Below are 12,002 nucleotides of genomic sequence, written 5' to 3'. Positions count from 1 at the left end.
CAAGATGGCATGGAATCTCATATAACTGTCATGTATAACTTCACATTGAATTAATTTATGCACTAGTCAAGTCGTGGAGAAGAATTTTGACCAATGGAATGAATCATGAGAAAGAAGAAACAGAACCAAAAAAAAAAACCAACCCAAAAAAATCAAAAGAGAAGCAAAAAAAAAGGCGATCATGTAGTGTGTCTCGATCTGTATTCAAACTTCACAGTTCTTTCTCTGGATGAAGATAGCATTCTCCATCGTGAGTCCCCTGGAGTTGTCCTTGCCCCTTAGGTTGCTGAGAAGAGCGCAATATGTCAGGGTTGGTCCTCACAGAATCCACATATCTGTGGCTGTGCACAACGTTCTCCTGGCTCTGCTCCGCTCACTCAACATTATGTCGTATAGGTTTTTCCAGGTTGTTACGAAGTCTGCATCATCCCCATTTCTTATGGCACAATAGTATTCCATCACCTTCATATACCACAGCTTGTTCAGCCATTCCCCAATTGATGGGCATCCCTTTGATTTCCAATTCTTGGCTACCACAAAAAGAGCCACTATAAATATCCTTGTACATATGGGTCCTTTTCCCACTTGTGTGATTTCTTTGGGATACAACCCTAGAAGTGGTATTGCTGGGTCAAAGGGTATGAATATTTCTATAGCCCTTTGGGCATAGTTCCAAACTGCTCTCCAAAATGGCTGGATCAGCTCACAACTCCACCAGCAATGCAACAATGTTCCAATTTCCCCACATCCTTTCCAGCATTTATCATTTTCCTGTTTTGTTATTTTAGCCAATCTGACAGGAGAGATGTGGTATCTAAGAGTTGTTTTGATTTGCATTTCTCTAATCAGTAGTGATCCAGAGCATTTTTTTCATATGCCTGTAGATAGTTTTAATTTCTTCCTCTGAAAACTGCCTGTTCATATCCTTTGACCATTTCTCAATTGGGGAATGGCTTGTATTCCTATATATTTGTCTCAGCTCCCTGTATATTTTAGAAATGAGGCCTTTATCAGAGATACTAGTTGCAAAGATTTTCTCCCAATGGAAAAACAATTTTAAGGAAGGAGGCCTTACCCATTTCAGATTTCGAACTATATTTCCAAGCAGTAAAAATCAAAACAATCTGGTACTGGCTGAGTGGATAAGTGGAATAGATTACATATATAATATATAGTAGTAAATGACTATTGTAATCTATTATTTGATAAACCTTAAGATACAAGCTTTTGGGGTAAAAATTCACCATTTGACAGAAACTGCTGGAAAAGCTAGAAAGCCATTTGAGAGAAACTAGGCATAGACAAACATGTCACATCATATACAAAGATAAGGTTAAAATGAATAAATGATTTAGACATAAAGAGTAATATAAGTAAATTAAAGGAGCATGGAAAAATGTACCTGTCAGATCTATGAATAAGAGAAGAGTTTATGTCCAAGCAATAGATAGAGGTGATTGCAGGAAGTAAAATAGATGATTTTGATTACATAAAATTTAAAAAGTTTTTTGCCCCAACAAACAAAACCAATGCAGTTAAATTTAGAAGGAAAATAGGAAACTGGGGAAATTTTTGCAGCAAGTTTTTTTTTTTCAGACACAGGCCTCATTTCTAAAATATATCAGGAATTGTGCCAAATATGTACAAATAAGAGCTATTCCATAGTTGATAAATGGTCAAGAGGCATGAACAAGCAGTTTTCAGGAGAAGAATCACATGAAAAATGCTCTAAATCATTATTGATTAGAAAAATATAAATTATAATTACCCTGAGATACAACCTCACAACTACCAGATTGGCTAATATGACAGAAAAGGAAAATGTCAAATGCTGAAGGGATGTTGAAAATTGGGACACTAAAACACTGTTGGTGGAATTGTGAACTAGTTCAACCATACTGGGTAACATTTTGGTACTACACTCAAAGAACCACAAAACTGTGTATCCCCTTCATCTCAGCAACACCATTACCAGGTCTCTATCCCAAAGAAAAGGAAAAAGAGCCTATTTGTACCAAAAAATATTTATAAGCTTTTTGTGATAGCAAAAAAATGGAAATCAAGAGGACACAAATTGATTGGTGAACAGCTAAACATGTTGTGGTGTGTGGTTGTGATAGAATATTACTGTGTTGTAAGAAATGACGATCAGGATAGTTTCAGACAAACCTGAGAAGACCTATATGAACTGACACAAAGTACAGTCAGCAGAACCAGGAGACCACTGTACATGGTCTATAATACTGTAATACAGCAATACTGTAAGGATGATAAACAATGAAAAATTTAGCTATTCTGATAAAGACAAAGATCCAAGACACTTCCCAAAAAAACCCATGATGAAAAATCCTATCAACTTCCAGAGACAGAACTGATGAACTCTGAATACAGATTCAACTTTACTTTTTTTAAAAAAACTTTATTTTTATTGAGTGTGTGTGTGTGTGTGTGTGTGTGTGTGTGTGTGTGTGTTTTCTTTTGCACCATGACTAATAGGGAAATATGCCTGGCATAACCTTACATACATAATCAAAATCAAACTGCTTGCCTTTTCAATGAGGCAGGAAATACAGAAGAGTGGAAGAGAATTTTCAACTCAAAACTTGAAAAAAGATTGTTAAATCTTTAATACGTAATTGGGAAATACCTAACAAAAATAATTAAACAATAATTTTTAATTTATATTCAGAAAAAAACTCAAGGATTTAAAAGTTAAAATTAGAACTCAAGCTTTGTTCAAATTCAAAATACAGTCTTCAGTGGAAGGCAATCTTCTTGAACATAGAGTTAATTTTGTTTTCTGTGGGTGAACTCAATGCCTACCACAATAAGATTGTGCAATTGAATTATTTTTCCTTTATGTTGAATATTTCCTATTCACATTTTTTTTAAAAATGAACTACCTAAATAGTTAAATGTGGGCAGATATTACACTTAGTAAAGTATTCCTAAAAAAATAAGTAGAGGTGGTTAAAGGAGCACCACATTAACAATGAAATTATAATATTATTATACCTCAGAACTTGAAAGGCATCTTTAAAAATTCAAAGCATCTTTTACTGCTTATGGTTCAGATTTCTGATAGAAAAACAAAATGTTATGGAATGAACTCTGTTGTCATCTCTGAATTGAACTATTGGCATTTTCTGTTCAAGATGAAACATCAAGTTCGTACTATGGTTGCATCAGATGATCATCACTTGTTATGTGTCTTTACCCAATCAAGTATGTCTTGCAAAGGAACATAGCATGTTCTAACAGTCAGAGGTAATAAGATATATTAACATCATAAGAAGTGAATTGAAGTGTTTGAAGTGTTTGTTGCCTCATTGTATTTGAGGGGATAGAGAGGGTAAGTTGAATTAACATTTCAAATTATTCAACCTTGAAAGAGGTAGAATGTTACCTAATACAACTATAGCATCCTAATGACAGTTCACTGTTTTTATCTTTCATGTGAGGTATCAAAAGAAAAATACAATTGTTTTCTCTGCTGTGCATTTCTTTAGAGGAAAATGAAGTTTACAGACTGTAAAACACATGTTAGTTTTTACACTGCTTTTTTCAACTTTTATTTAAATTTCTAGTTCTAAAAACCCAATGAATATCCAAATGCTTTTTAAAAGTCTACAAATTGGTCACACAATCCAAGGAAGACCATAGCTATAAGGGGAGTGGGCAGGGAAGCTGCCATCAGTATGTCACATCACATGGTTAGACTTGCATCTTCCCGAGCTAGTTAAACTATAGTTCATCTGCCAGAGACACATTAATGTGCAAAGTATTTCCTTCTGATTATGGGTAAATATAAAAACTATTCTGTGGGCTTCAAGCTGAAAGGGATTGTGTTCACTGAACAGCACGGAAACAGAGATTCAGAAAGATAGTTTTTAGTGAGTGAAAAGTTGGTGCAAGACTGGCGGAAACTAAAAGACAAGCTAAAAAACACAAATCTTTCTAGATGCATGTTTAGAGGTCCTAAAACAGCCACATTTTCACAAATCCTTGGAGAAGTATTTGTGTACGTCAACAAAATGCGTAACGATGGCTGCAGTGTATGCTTTGAAATGTTGCAAATGAAGGCACAGGAGGTGGCTTACAAACACAATATTCTTACAACTCAGTTTAAGGCCAGGTTATGAGTTTCATGCCACAACGCAATCTGTGGCAGAGTAATGATAATGAAGAAAACATGTTTGATGTGAGGGGCGTTGAGGACTGGTGTGTCAGATAATGGAATCAGTGATACCTGCGCAGAATCTTCAGACACAGAATATTAAATTTTACCAGAAAAAATGTTCACCAAACTGTCACAAAGAAATGATGAGCATTGATTTGGAGTATTCAATTTTAACATATATTCACAAGTATTCTGGACATCCTAATCTTGCACCAAAGGCAGTTTGGTAATAAATGATTTTTAAGTTAAAAAAGTCCACACATTAAACATAAAAAATATAAATCTCTTAAATTGTTTTATATTGCTTACCTTTGTCAATTATTAAGGAATGTTCCAAAGCAAATCAATCGATTATCTATTGGAATTAACTAGGAAACAGAGCAGACAAGCAAAGCTCTATAAAAATCTACGTAGTTTCTTTTCTAGTTGATGTTATTTGATCTCTGATATTATTTGATCTCTGATGTTATTTGATCTCTACTTCTTGTTATTTGATCACTGAACATTTCACAATATTGACCCTGATTCTCTGAGATTTTGTCCAGTCTAATTTCAATGTCTATTTTTAAATAATAAAATCTTTATTTTGAATCATCTTTGTGTTTTTGTTTATATAGATGTATGTATACGGCATACATATAGCTGTATATGTATGTGTGTGTGTGTGTGTGTGTATACACACATACATGAATACAGTCAGTCTACAAGGATATATTAAGGTAAGAGAACAGATTGAAAAATTAGCCATTGATATTACAAGCCGGAGACACATTAACAGTTCTTTCTAATATGACTCATATTGATTGAGTCTACTGTTAAAGGTCACTAAAGTTGATATACTTTGTATATAACAAAGACAAAAAGCAATTCCTAACTATGTACTATGTGTCAGGCCCTGTGCTGTATTGAGTCTTGGGGTTACAAAGACAAAAATCCCCAAATAGTCCCAGTCTTCAAGGAGTTTACTTTCTTTGGGTGGAAAAACTACATGAATATAGAAAATGGAATTAAGTATGCATATTTATAATAATAAACTGACTATATTTCTATAAGTATATATGACATATAGGATATCCCAAAGCTGCAGTTTTAAGCTTTAGTGACAGCTATTAAAATAGCTTAACTTCATATATTTATATATAGAATATATTATGTACCTATAAGTATTATATAGATATGCATATATTATGTTAAGACATTATTTTATTTAGCTAGATAATATGTGTGCAAACAGACAGAAGATGAGTAATGTACTTGCATATACAATCAATACAAATTAATTTCTGGGGACATCATGTCAGTAACCAGGAGAATATGGATAGGCTTCCTTTCAGAGATGGCCCCTGGAGAATCTATGATGCTAAAGTGAGAAGGAAATATGTTATACGCCTGGGGGACAATCTGTACAAATATGTAGAGATGGGAAATGGTATGCTGGTTAAAGGAAGGAGAAAAGAGGGCTGTTTGGCTAGAATGTAGACTATATGGAGAGTTACATACAATAAGCCTGGAAATATAAGCCTGAGTCAGTGGATAATGGCCTTTAAAAGACAAATGGCATAGAGTAATAGAATTATTGTACCATTAGAGATCATAGGGAACTTAGAAGTTCTGTGTACCCAATCCTTGTTCTTGAAGAGAATGAAATTAAGGCCCAGATAAATAAAGTGACTTCTCCAAAGTGGAGAGCTACTTAGTAAAAGTGGGAGGTTACAAACCAGTTCTCCTGTGAAAACACAGCTCTAAGCTCACTGAAATATTTGGGGATGTAGAATCCCCCATTCCTCAGATAGTGACATTTTTCTGTACCCTATAAATGTCTCTGCCCCATTCATGCTAACTTTCTTTGGCATACAGTACTGCATTATATACCCCTATGTCTGCTGCTGTGAGAATAAGGAGTCCTATATAAATCTATGACTTATCCCCTATATGCCTTTTGGCTTGTGCTGGCCTTTCCAAGGGTTCCTGTGTACCTTCCTTCATTTATCTGGTTTGCTGTCTTACATTTACTTGGCTGATGAATCCCAGTTTTAGATGATCACTCTGATTTAGGACATATCTCATCTACTCAATGTGATTCAAAAGCATGGATCAGACCCAACCTTGGCTTAATAGTGTGACCATATTTTCAGATGCTGGACCTATATAATAATAATAAGTAACAGCTTATATGTATTTTGCATTTTGTAGTTACCCAGACAACAGGATACACAGATGCATAGTAGGTGGAGGGCTGGCTTTTAAGTGAGCAAGACTTGCTATCATGTCCTAACTCTGACATATATCTAAGTACCCATGAACATATTAACTGATTTTTCTTTTTTTAAATTTTTTTTGGAGGGGGAAGGTCAGGGCAATTGGGATTAAGTGTATTAATTAACTTTTCAGTGTCCCAGGGTAAGTCTTTATGACTATAAGTTACATTCAGGTTGTCAATTTGAATTGGTAGAGAAAATCTCCATTCTGGGAGTCACCCCTACTGATGAACAAAAATGAAAACCAAAAAAGAAACAAGGTTTATGAAGGTCTTTTCATTCAAGATCCATGAGAGGTAACTAGTCCCCATCTCACAGATAAGGACACTGAGATTTAGAGAAATGAAGTAACTCATCTGCATAGCCAATAAGTGTCAGAACTGGGATTTGGACTTAGTTATCCTGAGCTGAGGTCAAAAACTCCAGTGCACAACACTGCCCAACCTCTAATATGGGCCTTGTTTGCCTGCATCCCACGTTCTGTTTCCTGTTTGCGGCAGCTCTTAGTCTTGGCAGCAAATGAATAACCAAATATTTGATGCCAAGAATTCATTGACAAAAGATCTCCCGTTCTATAGCCAACAAATGACACTATTGATAGAAAAGCAGTTCTTAGGTAAGCAATGATTCTTCATCAGAAAATATGGACTATTCTGCCTTTTCTCTGCTGTAAAGTCAGCATTCTAAGTGCCAATTGTCTGCTGGGGGTATTAACTGGCACAAAGCATTGCCTTGGCTCAGAAGCAGTAGAATTCCACAGCAACTTCCATAGTCCTTAAACTCCTCTGGTATGTTAACCTTATTTGTCTCTGAACAGCTAGGGGGCTTTCTGCAGAAAGGTCCCTAACTACTGCAAGCATTCATTCTACATAAATGTATTTTAATTAACAGTGTACAAACACCAATTCTGTGTGTGCAGTGAAGTCTATTCACCGACTGAATTTGCCCTCTCAATAGATCCTATGAGACATTCTGGGAGAATATTACGGGGCTCCCTTCTCTACTCTTGGCCTGTTATTTAAAAATCAAGCTGTGTAAGAGGTTAGTTTAAAAAGGAGGGTGAGGGAAAGTCGATAAGGGGGGGGGTGAAATAAAGAAAAGGCCTATCATTTCAAGAGGAGAAATTAAGTTCAGTGTTTATTTTCTCTTTCTTTCTGTTGAGATTTATGAGAATTTCTATTCACATGTGGAAAAAAACTATATAACATTTCATGATAAAAGTTAAATTTAGGCAGAACTTAGACAAGTCAATCACATCTCTGGGAATCAGTTTCAACACTTGTAAATGGACATATACCATTCTCTCTAGGGCAGTGCTAGTATTATAGGGTACCAAATTAAGTAAAAGAGTTATTGAAAACTCATTAATATTTATCACAGCCTACATCTCATAAAATGAAAGCTTAGAAAGTACAACTCTACACAAAGTAAAGGGCCTGGCTATAAACAACTCTGCAACTATGATAGTTCAATAACTTCTAAATCATTTTCTAAAATCTAGAATTTTATTCATTTAATTATTCATTAATTGATTCATTCAGTTAGTAAATGAGTGCATTAGTCACCCTTTCTCATGTAGGCTAGATGTACACAGAGGACTCACAGGCCCAATAGCATAAAACTTCGGCCATGATGGATAGATTTGCTTCTTTCTGACCTGGGCTGGTTTGCCTCTGCTTACACAGTCTGCTTCCACTTCCTAGAGGCTTGTAATATTGGTGCCAGGTATGGACACTAAATAGGTTTTAGCCCTTCTGAAGATCATAATTCCCTTACTCACATGATCCACTACCTTCAGCCTCCCCAAGAACAGGGACTTCTAGGGGTGTGCCACCACCCCTGGCCAAATCTGGTAAGTTAAGAATAGCAGCATCTCTTGGTGAATGAAATGCATTGAATATTTAAGCACTTTAAGCCTTAAATATTCCCCCAATTGAAATCATACTTGTCATGTTATTGTTTCAGAAACTGATTGTTAGTTCACCAATAGACAGCATTTTTTTTGCTAAAACCTGCTGCTTTTGTAACTTAAAATTAAACATGGGTCCTTCTACTGTTAAAGGAGATAGCAGTAACTTTTTTAGAGTTGCTATCACTCCAACATGTTATTCACCTTCCTTCACCAATTCTTCAAATTCAGACACTTAATGAGTGATAAGTATACAAGATGTCTGAGTATAAAAACATCTACTGATTAGATTGTGGCACACATTAAAATTATCATCAAACAAACATTTTCATAGAGTTATTTCTCTGTGGACACTATACTGGCAATGCATCTTAAAAACTTCTATCATATTGCCTTAGAAAGATGTGGCATGACATCTAGTGAACACCTCTAAGAACTATGGGAGTTTGAAGATGGAAGATGGTTATTTAGTCTCCTAGAGTCTAAATAACATACTTGCAAACACTCATTTCCATAACCTAAAGGTCAGGGAACAACAGCCAATGTCAATTTCCTTTATTATTTTGATGAATACAGACTACATACTGTGGGAAAAAAATGAGACAAAGAAGATTAGATGTATCAAAGCAAATACAGTAACCAACTCATACACAACATAGTATGCCATATCATTAGCTTTTTATATTAATAACCCTGTAACATAGGCAGTACAGAAGTCATCCCTATCTTAAACATAAGGAATACAGTGAAGCTTAGAGAGGGTCACATGAAGAAACAAAGAACGGGGTCAGAGTATTCACAGCTTACTTTCCTACTTACAGAATATGTACAGGAAGAGGCCTTACAGAAAACCAAATAATTTGAGATAATTAAGTAATAAAAATTAGATGATTAAATACAATTGACAACTTACAGTTCAGTAAACTATGTCTCTGAGAGGTTAGTTAAGTGACTTGCGTATGGCCATGAGTGTCAGAAACAGTTCTAAATATAAACCCCATGTTCTTACCACTAAGCATTCATATCCCTAATCTACAGAGGCAGGTGGCTGACTGTACCTAATATATGTCTGCAAGTCCAGATTCTATGGTATTTAGTATTGACATTACAGTCTTATTATTTTTATTTCTTAAAAGAAACATGTTCTTTCTCAAATGTCTCTACTGATAAAGCAATTCTTTTATTAGAACCTAGCAGAACTTAACACAACCCCTTTAGCTCATGGGATTTACCATTTTGAAAGTATTTTATTACCATCTTATGGCATTTCTCTGCACTTTTATATTCATTTACATAACCATTTTTCTTGATTTACGACTTTTTCCATTTATGACCAGGCCATAAATTTCATCATAATTTCCTTAGTTATAAATTCACGAAAAATCCAGTGGCCAGTGAAAGTTTAAAAAAAAGTAATAATACTTATGCTTTTCAGCCAATGTACATTTAGAGTCAGGAGGCAAATTTGAAACATGTGACTTCTACATTATGGAAAGTGTCTAGTTGGGAAAATTTTGATTAGAGCAAGTTTGATTGAGAGATAAAAGATGTTAGTTCTCACTTTTACCACAATGTGATCCTGGTAACAACATAGACAAGTCTATTAAAAGATCTTTTTTTTTTCTTCTTTGTGCTGTAACACCACTGTAAAGTCTGTACTTCCCCACTTTGCCACTAGATGATGATGTAGTATTGATAAAGAGAAGCATGAGTTTGGGGGCTGCCCTGAGAAAATAAAGGAAGCAGCAGGTGGAAATGGCAAATACCACATTATGAGGTCATAGAGATTAAATGGGGAAGAGTACTGAGCAACCACCCCAAAGAACAGATCTCAAACTTTCCTGGCTCACAGAAAAAGTTTCTCTTTGCTCCAAGAAATCCACTCCCAGTCCATAATGGGAAGGGAGACTCACACACATGCACGTGTTCACAAATATAAATTCTATGCAATGCCAGCATACCTAGTGGATTGTATTGGGGCATATACTTTGAGAACCACTAACTGGACTTTAAAACCTCATTTACTAAGTGAGAAAATAGAGATCCTGGTGATACAGCATGATTCAAGGGAGAGGATACTGGATTTAGAGTAAAGGACACGGGTTCAAATTCTACTGCTAACATTTATTAATTGTATGACCATGAATATGTTCTTGAATGTCTCTGTGCCTGTTTCCTCATCCATAAAATGGGGCTAATAGTCCCTTCACTACCTACCTTATGAAGTTAGTTTAGGGCTAACATATTAGTTATTATTTTTGCTTTATCCAAAAGGCAAAATTTTGTGAGAGAAATACCCAATAATATTTAAAGGTACCCTGAATTTAGGAGCAGAGGCAGGATATTTTTTTACTCTTAAATTCAGAGACCTTTATGCTATATCATATTTTCTTAAACTGATAATTTTCTAGACCAACAAGAAAGAAAAGGAAATGTAGGTATTATATAATGTTGGATGTGTAAGTCTAAAATGGCGAGAAATACACACCACCACAACTCTTTAGTATATTTTCCTACCTAGAAGTTAGATTAAACAATGATATGATACATTTAATTCACTTTTTAAAGTTCTTTGGAGATTAGGTTGCCTGAACTTGTGATTCAATTAGTATAGGGAAGTCCTGGTGAGGAAACTTCTTGCACCAATGCATATCAACAATTCATTTACAGAGAGTTGCTCAGAGTACCAAGACGTGCTTGTTCACGGCTTCACTACTGGTCACACATATGGTATGTGAGAACCCTATTCCTCCTGATACCAAAGTCAGTCTCCTATTCAGCTGGCCACTTTGCATTTCTGCTCTTTTAGAAGAAATGGCAAATTATTTCAATTTTCTTAACACTATTTAAAAATATATTTTTTATTTCTTTCCAATTACATGTAATTTTTTTCATGTTCTTTTTGAAAAATTTTGAATTCTAAATTATCCTCCTTCTCCCTTTCCTTCCCCCTCATTTAGAAGGCAAGCAATTTCATATAGGTTATAAATTTGTAGTCATGCAAAACATTTTGATATTAATCATAATGTTAAAGAAAACACAAACTAAAACAATGAACCAAATAAAGAAAGTAAAACAAAAAGTATGCTTCAATATGCATCAGACTCCATCATTTCTTTCTCTAGAGGTTGATAGCATTTCTCATCATGAGTCTTTCAGAATTAGAACATTGTGTTGCAGAGAATAGCTAAGTTAATCACAGTTGATCATCATACAATACTGCTGCTACTGTATACAATGGCCTCCTGGTTCTGCTCACTTCACTCTGCATCCATTCTTATAAGTTTTTCAAGGTTTTTTTTTTTTTCTGAGAGCACCCTGTTTGCCATTTCTTTTAGCACAAGAATATTCCATCACAATAATATACCACAATTTGTTCAGCTATTCCCCACTTAATGATCATCCCAACAATTTTCAATTCTTTGCCACCACAAAAAAAGGGCTGGTATAAATGTTTTTGTACAAATAGGTCTTTTTCTATTTTTTAAAAAAAGAATCTCTTTAGGGTACATACCTAGTAGTGGTATTGCTAGGTCAAAGGGTATGCAGAGTTTTATGGCCTTTTAAGCATAGTTTCATATTGCTCTCCAGAATGATTGGATCAGTTCACAACTCCACCAAAATCATAGCACCATTTTTTGAAAAAAGGAAAAAA

The sequence above is a fragment of the Trichosurus vulpecula genome, chromosome 4 (genome assembly GCF_011100635.1).
Source record: "Trichosurus vulpecula isolate mTriVul1 chromosome 4, mTriVul1.pri, whole genome shotgun sequence".
Taxonomy (NCBI): Eukaryota; Metazoa; Chordata; class Mammalia; order Diprotodontia; family Phalangeridae; genus Trichosurus; species Trichosurus vulpecula.
This window is presented reverse-complemented; position numbering follows the sequence as displayed.